At 34.9% G+C, this 17,055-nt stretch overlaps 1 protein-coding gene across 1 annotated transcript in view; it reads right to left on the bottom strand.

Annotated features, from left to right (window-relative positions):
* Scp2 (Sarcoplasmic calcium-binding protein 2) overlaps nucleotides 1-3,700 on the bottom strand; it is a 102,033-nt gene extending 98,333 nt beyond the window's left edge. The window contains exon 1 of the mRNA XM_033477322.2: nucleotides 3,492-3,700. The gene's annotated coding sequence lies outside the window, so the exon portion shown is untranslated. The remainder of the gene's footprint in view (nucleotides 1-3,491) is intronic.
* Nucleotides 3,701-17,055: the final 13,355 nt, after the last annotated feature.

Raw genomic sequence — 17,055 nt, forward strand, 5'->3', positions numbered from 1 at the left:
TGGAATAATATCATATTTTGTGCTTAAAATGCATATTGTGTTATTAGAAATTGATCAAATGTTCTAATGGAGATTCGTAGTTATTATTTAATCACTGCAAACTTATTAATAATATTATTAAATAATAATAATATTATTATATAATATTTATTATTATATATTATTATTATATAATATATATTAATATATAATATTATTATATAATATTTATTATTATATATTATTATTATATAATATATATTAATATATAATATTATTATATATTATTATTATATAATATATATTAATATATAATATTATTATTATAATAATATTATTTAATCACTGCAAAATTATTATTTTAATATCAAGTTCATATAAGTTTTGTTTAAATTTTTATCAAATTCGTATGTATAAGTTTTTATTACATTTTTCATCAAGTTTATATGAACTTTTTAATAGCAATTTTGATACCCACTAATGTTATAAATGATCTCGAGCATGCTCAGTTGTATTCTTGTCACGAAAGTCTATTGTTCGATCATCAACTGTGTAATTGTTTTTCAATTTGCGTTACGTGCCGAGTATTACGTTAATAAGCAAACAATGAAGTTTATTTCTTAGCTGAATTAACGGAGTTACCTATTTCGTAGTAACGGGATAGAATGAAAATTCAGACGAACGATTTTTAAAGATGCACACCGTCGGTCTACAAACACGATTTCCAGACTTAATAAAGCAGAACACAATTAACCAATTACGGGCTTAAATGAAATGAAACGTGCATGAACGTAGCCGGGCTGTTAAATCTTCTTTGAACCGAGAACACGTCACAAGTAGTAGTTCTTCGAAACAAAAACAATTCTCGCCGTGCAAGCAACGTTCGCGTACACGTAAGTTGCGTTATAAAGAACGTTATTTTCACTTCTGAAGCAGGATCCATGAACGTCGGCAATAATTTTATGAGATACCTTCCGTTCTTTAAAAAATTCTTCGAAATCGCTCTTCCATCATTTTATACGACGTTCGCTCTGCTTCCAGCAATTTTATTATTTTTGAGATTCGGATGCGTGCACGTTGAATTTCTTTCTCGCTCTGAACAAATGGTGGTTCGGTTTGGGCGTATGATAAATTAAAAATATTTTTGGTACGATATTAAGCATCATCTTCCATTATTTTCGACTAGATTATTCTATGTCAACTGAATATTTACAGGACTACTATATTTACAGGATTTATCAGATTACAAGATTAATATGTTTACAAATTAATCGTGAAAAAAAAATAATTTTTTTTTTCTTGTGGAGATCATTCGAGACACGATAAGTATTTTGCAAGATACTATTCAACTTATGTTCGCTTTTACAAAATAAGCTTCTCAGAAATTCAACTGAAAGTTCCCCTTGCTTTTATCGAAAACTACACCGCGGATTTTATGCACTTATGGAAAAATGAGTAGCTCGAGTGTAAAACATTAATGGTGTTTAAGGAATTCAGAAATGCTGCTTCTGTATTACGTTCAACTGATCGATACTGATCGATTGAAAAAAAGAATAATTGTCTTGCAAACGTTAATTTTCCATAAAAATCCACAGTCTGTCGATGAGTGATAATTCCCTAAGAAAAAAATATTTCAGGAAAATATAATGGAAGTTCGTAATGTAAAGATCATATTTGCTGAAACTTCGTGGTTCTTCGCGTTCTTCTCTCATCAAACTGTACAACTTTCAATTACTTCAATCGATCCAGCTCGTTACCCCGCGCACAGAAAAAATATTTATAATCGAAGAAGGTTAGTTTCGGAAACATTTAAATTTAAACATCGAGCAAACGTTTGCATTCGGGTTGACATCGTTCCTCCGTGCATCAACTTTAAGAAAGTAAACGCAGCGCCGCCCAGCACCGTTCAACATCAAAGTTAAAGTATTTTCTGAGCTGATAGATACGATCATAAAAATTACCTAACATCGTTTAACGGGGACGACACGTTCTAACGATTACACGATGATATTGTTTCGTTTAAAATAAATACCAACGACCTTGACATTTAGAAATTGCAACCTTGAAAAAGCACACCTTCCATTACAATATTTCTTGGACAGTTTTTCCCGATCGACAGTGAAAGTATAATAGTTTCGTTTCTACATTAAAAATGACATGTGCGACGCATCGTGTGTGAAAACGACCGACGAATAACGCGAGTTCGAATACTACAGAGAAGACGTTTTAATCCTCGACAAATCGAATTTTTCACGCAGGTTTCAAATATTTTCGGTGAACATTAGCTTCCACATATAAATAACCAACGAAATCTACGAATCGAAATGTAACTTTAAAGATGGGGAAAGAACAACGAATTTACATTATTTAGAAAAGAAAAAGAAGCGAACTTACACTGCGCGAAGCAAAATTTGAAAAGATTGTAATACGGGTCTCCTAAATTTGCCGCACGGTTACCAATTACAACATTGTAAAATCATTTAGTTTAAAGTTACAACGAGCCACGGACGGCTAAATTACGCGGAATTCGTGACGTTTCTCCTCATTGTTCGCGATTCTGCGGTGTCCTCCGCAGAAAAGTGAAGCACGAAGTCGAGCCTCTGCACTTCGTTGTCTCCTCTCAGGCGACATAATAAAAACTGTTGACAATAAAATGGTGCTTTCAAGATTAACAAATTTTGTTTCACAAAGTCCGCATCAATACGATCCTTTTTCCAATCTTCATCGAATCGGACTAATTACTTCCAACGTTCTATCATTTCATACATTTTCTCCGAACAATCGAATTATCTCCAAACGTTCTATCATTTTATGTTGCCTTTAAAACAGTCCAATCGTTTCCGACGTTCTTCGATCGCTCGAATATATTTTCTTTAAACCGTTCTCTACCACTTCACAAATAAACACGTTCGAATATTCGATCCGAAACAAACTCGCCGAGCGTGCGGACGGCTGGAAAAAAGAACCAAAAAAAAATGCCGAAAATTTCTGGAAGCCTCGAAACAGTGGACTCGACATCCACTGGCCCACATTAACGCGTGTTCCGCCGACAAACGTCCCTAAAACAGTGCCCTGAAAACCCTTTTTTTCTAGGTCAGTCGGTGGATAATAAGACACCCTCCACCCCCCCGAAATAATGCCCGTCGTTCTACCAATCCCGGCGTTCACCATCTACAATTACATCGCAATCGCACAGCCTTTGAAACGGGAGTCGTCACGGTCTCCGTTCTAATTAATTCCCCGCGAATAATCCGATCACTGTGGCCACACTTTCACCAATCCCTTAAAACCCGTTCGAACGGGATCTACGTGAAATCCTCCTCGGCTTTTACGCCGCGTCTATCCTGGGAGCATTCTTCGAGCTCGCGAAGGCATATTCCCTGAAATATGCCTAATTTTTCGATGCTCTACGAAAGAATCGGAAACACGTCGTTCACATTTCGCGGGATCCTGTCCTCTCTCTCCCGCTCTCTCGGCGATCGCAAATTGTTTTTAGCGAAGTGTGCACCTACCTGGCCGGATCCGACGAGGAGATTTTCCAAGCAGAAGGGCGCGCGTTGAAGGGTGCCGCAAGACGCTTCCTTCCGGTGCGACGGTGGCTGCTCCTGGGCGATTAAATCGCTGGCGAGAATGTCGGGGAAAAAATCGAGCGGATTCACTGCGATGCGAAACAACGAGCGTGCGACGTGAATGACGGACAGATGAAGCACAAAGTGCGCGCAGCGGGCTCGGGTTTCTCCTCTTTATACCCTCGAACTTGCACCTGTGCTTGCGCAGATCGGCCTCCTAAGCTGCGTCCGCTAGGCTCCTTGGTCCGGCGGACGCGGGAACCACCACGTGCTCCAATCGCGCGTCATATCGATGTCTCGTTCATATTTCAAATCGAATCTTTCACGCCTTCGAGCGGTTCCTCGGCCACTGCTGGAAGATTTAGGGCCGCGGATTCGACGGCTTCGCTGGTTTTTCCGCCGTTGTCCGTTCTATCGCCGTTGTATCCCTTCTCTTTTTCTAGCACGCCTGGGAATCGCCGAGCAACCATAACGACTATCAGACTCCTGCTTAATAATTTACTTGATCGTGCCGTATACGGTATATTGTATTTGTGGCAGCTGGTTTACTCGGATGCTGTTCCTTCATTGGAGATTATTCGGGCATTTTTGGGGAGTTTCAGGCCGGATAAAGGAATAACACGTTTCGTGATTGTTTATATTTGAGTGTAGGATACGCTTATTGTAAATATCGGAATTTGTCTTACAACAAGAGTGTTTGAGAAAAAAATATAAAAATGAACTGACATTGCCTGAACAGAGAAGTATAGGGATGTAAATGAAAATTGGCATTTATTTTGAAGTATCGCGATATAAACCTAGACGGTTTGAACTGACAAAATGAACTGACATTGCCTAAACAGAAGTATAGGGATATAAACGAAAATTAGCATTTATTTTGAAGTATCGCGATATAAACCTAGACGGTTTGAACTGACAAAATGAACTGACATTGCCTAAACAGAAGTATAGGGATATAAATGAAAATTGGCATTTATTTTGAAGTATCGCGATATAAACCTAGACGGTTTGAACTGACAAAATGAACTGACATTGCCTGAACAGAAGTATAGGGATATAAACGAAAATTAGCATTTATTTTGAAGTATCGCGATATAAACCTAGACGGTTTGAACTGACAAAATGAACTGACATTGCCTGAACAGAAGTATAGGGATATAAACGAAAATTAGCATTTATTTTGAAGTATCGCGATATAAACCTAGACGGTTTGAACTGACAAAATGAACTGACATTGCCTGAACAGAAGTATAGGGATATAAACGAAAATTAGCATTTATTTTGAAGTATCGCGATATAAACCTAGACGGTTTGAACTGACAAAATGAACTGACATTGCCTGAACAGAAGTATAGGGATATAAATGAAAATTGGCATTTATTTTGAAGTATCGCGATATAAACCGTCTAGGTTTATAATAAAAAAATAAATGCTAATTTTCACATTTATATCCCTATACTTCTGTTCAGGCAATGTCAGTTCATTTTTATATAATAACAAAATATTAATTAGACATTAATATTTTTTGTTACATCTCCCTTAATTTGTATTACATTTAGTAATCGCAATTGTGTCACATCGAAACGCGAGTAAAATCGAGACCCAAGTTTTTTCCATTTCCATTACAATTACGTGTACTAATTACACGAATGTGAAGAAGACCCGAAAAGTAAACAACATTCGCGAAAATAGGTCGTTTAACCCTCGCACGTCGAATGCAGGGTCATTTTGACCAGCGAGGACAAAGTTCGAAGGCGGTGTTGACTCCAGTTTCCAACAGAAACTATTATAAGTCGAAATGACCCCGCGTTTGTCTCCGGCGACCATCGAGAACCATTCGTCTTCCGAGGGTTAAAGCCATTTATAGAGCTATTTAGGGCAGACTTGGACTGCATTTTTCTAACGAATATCAAATTTTCGAGCAAATGGCGTTGGTTAGGTTTTCAAAAGAATTGAGCGCACAGCTTTTGAAACGCGATAACTTTTTTCAAACCGAACCAAATGACTTGAATTTGTTTTAGATGATAGCAGGAGTAGTCTAACTAATATTAATAGAGCCGTTTATTTTGAAAGTGGCATCAGTCACTTTACCGTAATGAAAAGTGGTGATTTTTTAATGTTTATGCGAAATTATTTATACTGAGAAAAATATCAGTATCCTGAGATAACAAATACAAGTAAATCTTCTCGAAAGTTAGCATCCATATTAAGCAATTAGCAAACCCTTTATTATTAGCAAACCCTTAAATATATCAACTTAAAAACAAAGCAACTTATGCCACTTTCAAAATAAACGGCTCAATAGTAGGAGTAAATGACTAATATTAATGAAGTAATTATAATTAGGTTTAGAATACATGTGTTTTCCATGTCGAGGCTGATCATAAAAACGTTAAAAAGTGAAAAATTGAAGGAAATCATCTGGAGCATTTGAAGTGACGTTTCCTCGTTTGGTTTCTGGAGCAGCAAATCCGCAATGAAACTGGATCGATTAATTATCTAAAATTAATGACGGCGCATATTAGTAGTACGAACCAATAATTATGATTCACTGTCCAATTAATCAGTTACATTGCCTACATAATGCTCGAAGCTACGAAAAGCTGTACTGAAAATTAAAGAACAAATCGATAATCGTGCTTCTTATGTAACAATTATTGTAAATTTTTAACAGCAACAACATTGAATAATACACGTTACAGTGTAAGGAACTGCGAGTGAATTCTATTATTTTCCGGAAGAAGCAATTTGATTTAGTATATCGTACAAGGCAATCGGTAAACAATATTCTTGAATAATGTGTTTTCAAAGGTTTCGTAGCTGCTGGTGCCTCTTTATAAACGCAACTGCATAATTTTTGTTGTTGGTGCTGTAACTGACAGCCAAACGAATTTACGGCCTCTCAAAATGGGAATGCGGATTCCAATACCGTTTACTGAATTTACCGCATACCGAAATCTATATTGATAGGATCAAATTTTTTTGATATATTGTGCTCAACGATTTATATTCATCTGCAATGAAAAATAAAAATACGAAAGAAATAGACAGAATTATGGTTTTTGGATAAATTCGTGAACAATTTAACAAATTCACATGATTCTTAACGTTATATTCGTTGCGATCAAAGATAATAATAAAACAGCATCGGCATTAAATTAAATAATTATACTTATTTTTTAAATAATATTTACAATTTCTATATTTGAAAACAAATGAATAACTACGACATATGAAAAAGAATATGTAGAATCGTATTTACATATACTTAACTAATTTGTTTGATAAAAGAATTATTAATGAAATTAAATTTCTATATAATTCGTGTTTCCACGAAATTCTCCAGAAATATTTACGGTGTAATTATGTATAATTAAAAAACCATGTATTTATATATATAATTAGAGTTTCTCTTGTAGTCACGAAATCTCAACAGATTAAATATTTCTTATCGAATGAAACACAATTCGGTTTTCTAAAATTAAATGTTACTTTTTACTTGACTTCGAGTATTACGTATTTCTCGATTTTGAATGTGCACGTTCTTTCGACGTAAATACAAAATTTCCTTCGCGTGGATTATTAACTTCCAGTTACACGGAAGAAGGCGAACATTTTTGTCAAGCGTGGCAAAACATGGAGAAGTGTGTTTATAACGCTGAAATAAAATTGGAAAAAGCTTGCGAATAATTCATCCTCTCTGTGGTACTCCGAACACACGAGAAAAAAAAAGGTGAATAAATTTCACTGCTAATTACGCAGTGCATTTAACAAAAATGCATTTGGCATACTGGCTGATTAACAATCGGTCTGATTAATAATTCGCGAAGTGTTATAAATCCGTATCACACATTTCGATGGGGTTCGAATATTTTCAGAATTTTTTTATCGAGTCCCTACGCATAAACGCGGCGCATGTAAAAATGAATTTATGGCTCGTTCGAAGATTATGGAAATAGGATCCTCGTATTAAATTATTCTTTCGAATAGCGACGGGCATGAAATTCGAAGATGAGTGAAAAAGCACGGACGAATGGCGGAAAATAATTTTACTTTGCATATTGAAATTAATATCGCGAGGAATTCGTGTAATTGACTTTTACTTATTATCATCCATTTCAATTAAATTTCTCAAGCTGCAACCGTGAAGGAGAGGCATCGATCGATTATTTTTACGTCGCCTAGAAGCGGCTTTCTCTTCGCGAACCGGGCGCAGGACAAGCTGTGTATTTTTCGAAAGACAATGCAAGAGGAACGTCGTGATAAGAATTATGTGCCGTAACAAATGTCGTAGATGGCTTTCATGTTGTCCGTATTCGCATGTTTCCTTTACCTATTGGCGCATTATGAAATCTATAGTTGCACTTTTTCTTTTAACAGAGAGCTTAAGAATGATTCGTACTGTACTGACAAATTTCGTACAATTTTTATTCACTGTAGGAAACGCGATCGAAAAATTCTTCAATATTTCTAGGTTTTAACATACTAAGTGCCGAAAATCAAGCATAAAAGTTCTCATAAAATCGAAGTAATATAATTTATAATAAATAATAATATTAATATATATATATATATATAATAATATAATTGATAATAATACTGAAACTGGATTAATTTCTTATTATCAATTATATTATTATTATTATTATTATTATTATTATATATAATATTATATTATTATTATATTATATTATATATAATAATAATAATAATATAATTTTATATATATATATATATATATATATATATATATATATAATATAATTGATAATAATACTGAAACAGGATTAATTTCTGATACCCCAAACGGAATTTTCGATGTTATTTTTAGACTTTTTAAATATGTCGGCAATATACATTTTTTTGGAATAACCTGTCGATGTGGTTCGATTAATGTTGGAAACAATTTTCGTGATTCTGTATCGCATTTTGGACGCGTTCGATAAAATCCCTTGCATTTCGCGCCTTTACTTCAACAATGTCAAATGGACCGCGGGAAACAATTGGAGCAAAACCATTTGCACAAATCAATAGGTTAAACTGTGTTGCACAGGAACCTGTGTAGCTGTGTGCAACACAGGAGCATATTCAAATAACAATTTATCTTAAGATAGTCAACGATTATTGCGACGAAAATTACAACTTTATTTTCGTAATGACACAATGAAAAGGGGAAAGAATCATTTTAAAAAATTGTTTTATAGGCTGGCCGATTTAAACCGTTGCCATTGTTTATGGCATTGCGTCTGTTTAGGATTGCCACGCAAGGTGTCCATGAACGTGATACAAAATCAAAACGAAATATTCTTCAGTATACGAACAGAAGGGACCAAATTGATTGCAGCAGCTACTTTCGCAAGCATCGTACACGCTCGTGGACTTCAAGAAAGCTTGAAGATATCTGCAAAGTGTTGCAACCGTTGTAATGCGGTATCAAGAAACGAGAGAGAGAGAGAAAGAGAGAGAGAGAGTCATCGAATCTGAATGACTGCCAAGATCAATCCAGCAGCGGAGATCCGTATCTCGTGACCGATATTGAACCAAATGGAGAATCAATTGGTTACACATTGCAATGATTGATACGTCGACAGACGTACAATGGAACCTCAATTAAACAAACTAATTGGTATCACAACGGTAGCCGAGCGAATGTCCGAAAATTTTTTCCGCGTCCCGGTATCATTCCGGTGCGAATGGAACGCGCGCGGAATAACTTAACACCATCGCTAATCGATAATGATACACGGTTGCACGCGATTTGTTATAGTCGTCTGACACATAGTGCAACCACGTTTACACCTTTATCTCCCTGTTTCCCGCAGCTAACGTTTGCACGAAGGCTCGCGCTGAGTGACATTGCTGCTGGAACGAAATTATAGTGCACAGAGCGAGCAAAATAACTCGATCGTCGTGTATATTTTACTTGGATCTTTGATGATGCGAGGAAACGTCGATGTAGAACATTTTCTAGTCCAAAGAAGCAAGCAAACGAGTAGTTCGACATTATTCGTTCTTGTTCGACTTTATTCGGCTTTATTTAACTGTATCCAACTGCGTTCAACTGTGATCAACTGTGATCAACTGTGTTCAACTCTATTCAACTCTATTCGACTATATTCAACTCTATTCAATTTTATTCAACTCTATTCAACTCTGTTCAATTATATTCAACTCTACTCAACTCTATTCAACTCTACTCAACTCTATTCAACTCTATTCAACTCGACTCGACTCTATTCAACTCTACTCAACTCTATTCAACTCTACTCAACTCTATTCAACTCTATTCAACTCTATTCAACTCTATTCAACTCGACTCGACTCTATTCAACTCTACTCAACTCTATTCAACTCTACTCAACTCTATTCAACTCTATTCAACTCTATTCAACTCTATTCAACTCTATTCAACTCTATTCAACTCTATTCAACTCTATTCAACTCTGTTCAATTATATTCAACTCTACTCAACTCTATTCAACTCTATTCAACTCAACTCTACTCAACTCTATTCAACTCTACTCAACTCTACTCAACTCTATTCAACCCTATTCGACTCTGTTCAATTATATTCAACTCTATTCAACTGTATTTAACTCTGTTGAACTGTATTCAATTGTATTCAACCGTATTAAACTGTATTCAATTCTATTCAACTGTATTCAACTGTATTCAGTTCTATTCAACTATATTCAACTGTATTCAGTTCTATTCGATTGTATTAAACTGTATCCACTCTATTTTTTTCACTCTATTCTCTACTCAACTCAATATTCATCTGTCTATTCAACTCTTTATTCAGTTCTCTATTCAACATTTGTAGCTCGCAACTGCTGCGCGAAACAATTTCATTTTGCACAAAAAAATCTGCAGTCTAATTATGATAAACAGAAAATCTTTCTCAAGGTAATATCTATCGCGATTTTAAACTCGCCAACGTTTAAATTTTTTAATCAAGCACACGTGAGCGTCGCAGTAGTATAGATTATTAGGTAGATCTCAATCCCAACTACTACGTCATAATAATCAGTGTATTGTTTAATATTTTATTACGCGAAAAAATGACTCCACAATTATATGGAGAGAGTTTACAATTTTTGTAAATATTTATCGCTTGCTTGTTACAATGACAATTCCTCCATTTGAATGTATATACTAATTCCTCCAGGAATTGCGTTATCAATATTCATTGAACGTATCCTGCGAGGGATGGTATCGAGTATGCTACAGGGCGGAGAAAAGAAAACCCTATATTAAGACTTTTATGCGCGGTAAAAGTAATGCATTGGAAGTAGCTAACAGTATTGGATTAAAGTATATATTGTTTTATTGGACTGCGTATGTATGCCATTACTTGTGATGTTTTCATTGTGCCCGGGTTCCCGCGGAATCCCATAGAAACCGACTGTGTGCCGACACTCGAGGAAAGAGCTGAAATTGCAAGATATGAAATTGTGGCAGTCTATTATTTCGGTGTAACGGCGATGACACGTCAATTTAAATCCGAAAACAATCGAAAAGTGTGAGAAGCCGATAAGAAATTGTCGTTCCCTGTGGGAAATGTTTGCAACCGGCGTCGAGTTGCAAAATTTCTCTACGATGTTGCTAAAATCATTATCGGGCGATCAGAATATCCGAATCAAAGATAAATGTGGAATTGGGAAACACTTTTTCGACAGCAAGGCAAATGTTTGAGGCATCTGGTTGTGTGTGAAATCGTTTTTATTTTCACCGGAGAAATTAGTTTACGAACCGAGTCGACGAGGAAATGGAGTCATTTCGCATCGACACATAGCTGTATTTCTCTATCTCCGAGTCACTTCAAAGCGAGTGACGAAGGTATTTGAACGTTCAAATAATTAAATGATAACGCGTGTGTTGGAAATTTCATTGATTATTATATAGAATCAGATCTAGAGCAAGAAATTAAGGTATTATCTCAAAGCAGATCTGTCGAAAATGAGTTTCCTTTGCCGATTTTTCTATAGTAATTTCTTGTTAATTATATTTATTTCTACTGATTTTTATTCTCAAATAATGCTCATAATATTGTATATTATGTCGCGCATTGTGTGACGATAATTAATAAAAGCTACGTAGATTTTTCTTTATTTCTTTCGATATCTCATCGAGCTCAAAATATTCTAATAGTTTTAAATAGTTAGTCTTTTATTGTTTTGTGTTTGATTTACTCATGTTTGCCATAAATACAAATTTGTAGTTCAGTAATTATGACATAGAATTCCATTGAAGAAAACTTTAATAATCTTGACATTTCCAAAGATTTGAAAACGAACAGAATCTCGAGAAAATTTTGTTATTTTATAAAATATTTGCCCTTCACAACTTATTTATTAATTAATAATAATTATTAATTTATTAATTATAACTTAAATATAAAAATGCCATTTCTATCTCTTTTAATCCCCGAACGGCGGATATTTCTGATAAAAACATAACAATATACTTAGGACTAATTATAATTTTATTTAGCAATTTTTACAATATATTTTATAATGGACTTTTTGTAGACACGTTAGATTTTATATAGACGTTAATGAAACTGTTGACAATTCTGATTGTTAATTGCAAGGTTATATAGTTATATCCAGGTTATATAGAAGTTAATTGCATCAGTCAGCTTTACGAGTTTTATCATCTCGCAACTATTAGTTCGAAGTACAGAAGCAAAAGTTCAAAATAGTTTAAACACCTGTGGCTGAACACCGTTGCAACAGATTTCCTAATTACAAAATGATCAGAGCATAAACATCAAGCAGATCCATCGTCGAATTCAATTCATACAATTAGACTGCGGAATGACAGAAAACGTAGATATAAAATTAGCTAATCCCTTAACAATTCAATCAATCGTAAATAGCCTAACAAAATTCTTTAAAGTCTTTGAACAGAGAACTTTTCTCAAAATACCGACTTACGTCTTCAAGTGAATCATTTGAATAAATACAGGCTGAAGGATGTAACAATAAAATCGTACGATTTTTCGTCAATAAAGAACAATACGCAACAAAAGAACATCTTTTATTTAAGCGCTAAATGACGCAAAATAAATAAATAAACGCGAGAATAGATTTCTTATAAACATTTACCGTTCTCGAGAAATCACTTCTGTTTCGGCATTCTTACCCGAGCATGATGATCCCTGAGTGAAAAAAAGAGATACGGTGGTAATACACGAAAATAAAAAGAAACAAGAGGCGGTGCGAAAATCGGATACGGCTCGGTTGTACTCCTGTCCAACGGGAAATTCAGTCAACGATGGTCGGAGATCGTCCTTTCTCCGGAATGGTCGATTTAGAAGGATCGAAAATCCGAATTTATGATACCGTTAAGATTTCTGGAACGGGGGTGGTTGCCTTATCGCGACCGTTTGTAGATGGAACGTTGAACGGCGGAGGTTTCCAGCACCACTGTATGACATCTCGGGGTGGCGATGCTCCCATTTACTGGCTTCCGTCAATCAAACCACAACTTACCTACCACCTTCGACGCGGATTTCATGGGTTTCGTGCACGTCGGTTCACTTGATTTATAAGTGGCATAAATTGCTATCGGTGGATCCTTGTGTGTAATACCACACCTATTAATTAAGGCTTCACCTCTCACCTCGGCGAAATGTCGCTTTCTACCGATACTCTATGGAAATGAAAAAAAAGCCGCACGTTCGTTGCTTCGGCTATATCATATTATTCGCGCAATCCTCGTTGCAATAATCAGATAACTTTGATCCATCGAACCCGAAGAAATGGAGTAAGACGATTTTTATAATAAAAAAATCGTGTACATGCATAGATATACAGGGCGTTTCCTTAACATTCGCCCACAAGACAAAAAACATTTAATTTAAAAAAAAATTAAAATTAAATTTTGTCGAGGTCGCCTTAATTATTTCAAATGGATAGCATATTTTTTACTTCACATTAATGAATAGTTAATTATTTTTTACTTCAACGTCGTTGAATTCGTCTTGACACGAGCTACAATATGAAGCAGGAAAATATGTAATGTCATTTAAAAAAATTAAGGTAGCTCTGATTTTTTATTGAAAAAATAACAGTATTTTAAAATTAAATATTTTGCCGTATCGCGAACTATGTACACCCTGTATATTACAGATATATGTAGACATCGGTAGAACCTCGATTATCCAAACCTTTGGTATCTGAATTATTTATACTATACATATTGTCCATATTGTCTAAACATGTTGTACATGTAAACTGATCGTTCTGAGACAATCTAAATGCAACACTAAATCAGTTCTACAAAAAAATGAACAAATTCAATCTAGCACTTTAAATACATAACTCTCCTCTAATTTCGTATCTTTCCACATATGATAGTAAAGTTCAATATCATGTAAAAGTCATATCACAGCACACATTCGAAAGTTTTTTTCCATGGTGAAAGCAACAGTTCAACAGCATTCGAAGTCCACAGAAAAGAGGGTTTACTTCGTCACAATTAGAAGAAGATATTTTGATGGTCGCGCTTGAAAGAGACACTCTATATAAGAATAAAAGAGACCAGGTTTATCACAGCAATCACTCTTCGATACCACCTTGCAGCATGTAAATCCTAACAAGTTTCTAACAACTTCTTAGTAACTTATCACCGTTTAACAGATTCTAGGGAAAAATGATTTTCAAGCTTGATAAAACGACTCTGCTATCTACGAACGACCGACGCGGCGTTGCAATGAAAATGTTAAGTACCGGGACGCTCGTATGTTTACACCTGGTATCTCGGCTCCTCCAACTATAGCGATCTTTCATTCGACATCGCGGCGAGATTTAAAGTGGCCGCGAAGAGTGTGACAAATCAGCAGCAAGCCGATGGAGAGACAGCGAAAAATCGTGGGATTCGATCGTGGTCGGCTGGTCGTTCTCGAGCCTACTTCGCGGTCTCGAGACACCCTTACGTTTTCGCCGTCCCCGCAACGTCGACTCAGCACTCGCAGACGTCGACGATTTTTCGAAACTGAAGAATTCCGCCTGGCCACCTTCCGGCCTGGTGAGCAGCAGATCGTATCTCAGCTGTCGACAAGCCGAGAGTGAGAGACACGGTTTGCGACCCTCGAGCTTAAATAACGTAAGCAACTTCCCACCCACGATCCACGACGATCTTTTATCAGAATCTTTCTCTCGTGGCCGAAGGAGAACCGTCTCGAGCTCGTCTCCTCTTGCTTGTTATTTCTAGGGCAAACGCGTCGGTTACTGTGGGTCCCTGACTACTGTGCTCTCGGATTATGTAGTTTGAAATTTAACAGAGTCTGGCTTTAAAATGTTTAATTTTAACAAAATACACCATTTAAGTTACGCACTAAAAACATAATTTATCTGTTATAACTAAAAACATAATTTATCTCTTATAACTAAAAACATAATTTATCTGTTATAACTAAAAACATAATTTATCTGTTATAACTAAAAACGTAATTTATGTATTATGACTAAAAATAGAATTAGTGTGTTGTGACTAGAGCGCGGGTTTCATGGATTTTTGATAAAAATGACTGGATCAAAAATATTTTTGTATTATATACAACTCATTAAAATTATTAAACGAGGAAAATTTGTATTTAACCTTGTCGAAGAGTTGAAATGTTATATGCTTGTACGATTAAATATTATATGTTATAAAATGACACAGGTTGTATAATTTGTTTAAATTCTTAATGATTTTATTGTGTTGGAAACAATATAAGGGTACTTCGGAGTTTTTCTGATATCAGTAATGCCTTCTGTTTCGACTATCCCATTTTATCATGAATATATAAAATCGTCTGTTTCTTAATTGTAATGAAACAATGATTGACTAAATTTGTTATTCAACGATTTATTTTATATTGCATCAACCGTGAGTTTGTATCGATATTGATTAATATAGCAGAAGTAACAAATTCAAGAAAACGATTAAGAGAATTTCGTGAAAATTCGTCAAAAAGCAGAGAATTTGATGAATGCAATACCAACTGTAAAATATTTATCTTACTTGAAAAAATAGCGTTCGAATATTTTTATATGTCTCGTTCCATTGTTTAAAACATACAATTTGTCAATGTTAGCAAAATTATATTAACAATCAAACGGCGCACCTTTTCTCACAAAAATATAACTGAACAGATTTAGAATCATTTATCATTTTATTTAAAACGTTTTATGGTCGTTAGTTTTCTATAGACCTTAATGAAACATGGAAAAATTTCGATTAATTATTAAACACTAAATAGCCCAATTATCAACATTTATAATCTGGTCAGAAATAAACCCCAGCCTCGCCAGTCCAAGTGTTGAAGGTGATTAAACTGTTACGAAAAGTAATATAAAAATAATGTTTCATTCATTTCTTACTACTTGTTTAATATCTGAAAAATGTAAAATGTCTCTCTCCATTAATAAATTGATTATAGCCGTTCGGGAAGATATTAATCATCCAAGGACAATAAATAAGAACAGTTCTCATTTTTACGCTCTGTTAAGTTACTTTGTCCACAGAGATACAGGGAACAGGTCAGTAGAATTAAGACACGAGAAATGGAGTAGCAGCCTGCTAACTGGAACAGTGACCTTGATCGTCAGATTATTTGTTTCGAATAGAGTTCGCCCGTAATGTCGAACATTTCTCTCATCACTTCATCTGTTAACAATTAAACCTGCATTAGCAGGGAACAAAAGATTACCCGAATTTGATTTAATTACCCGGCATTTAGGTAAAATATGCACGACGAAATTTTTTAACTGTGATATTATTTAAAGCGCCGAATGTGTGTACATCCGAAACGTGATAACAAAATTCCAACACGTGTCGCTTTCATTGCTATGCATATGTCACGTTAATTATCTCGTGATTTTCGTAAAATTTGTATATCAATTTTATGCACACAAGTAATTTGAAATCGTACGAGACAGCATCAATAAATGAGCCGTTTATTTTGAAAGTGGCATAACTCATAATGGAGAGAGACATTTTACATTTTTCAGATATTAAACAAGTAGTAAGAAATGAATGAAACGTTATTTTTATATTACTTTTCGTAATAGTTTAATCACCTTCAACACTTGGACTGGCGAGGCTGGGGTTTATTTCTGACAAGATTATAATGAAAAGTGGTGATTTTTTAATGTTTATACGAAATTATTTATACTGAGAAAAATATCAGTATCCTGAGATAACAAATACAAGTAAATCCTCTCGAAAGTTAACATCCATATTTTTAAACGTGTTAAAACGCAAACCCTTAAATATATCGACTTAAAAACAAAGTGACTTATATAAAGTGACCACTTTCAAAATAAACGGCTCAAATTAGTAAGTCCGTCGTTTTTCTGTGTGAAATTGATTTAATTATTTGGTAAGGAAGTACGTGAAATTTAACAAAACGTTTGAACAACGGAAACAAGCAACAAAATGATTTTGGTAGGCAACTTACTAAAAATGCAGCCGGCGAACGATTCAAATTGAAATTATTTATTAATAAGCCTAA

The sequence above is a fragment of the Megalopta genalis genome, chromosome 13, assembly GCF_051020955.1.
Source record: "Megalopta genalis isolate 19385.01 chromosome 13, iyMegGena1_principal, whole genome shotgun sequence".
Lineage (NCBI taxonomy): Eukaryota > Metazoa > Arthropoda > Insecta > Hymenoptera > Halictidae > Megalopta > Megalopta genalis.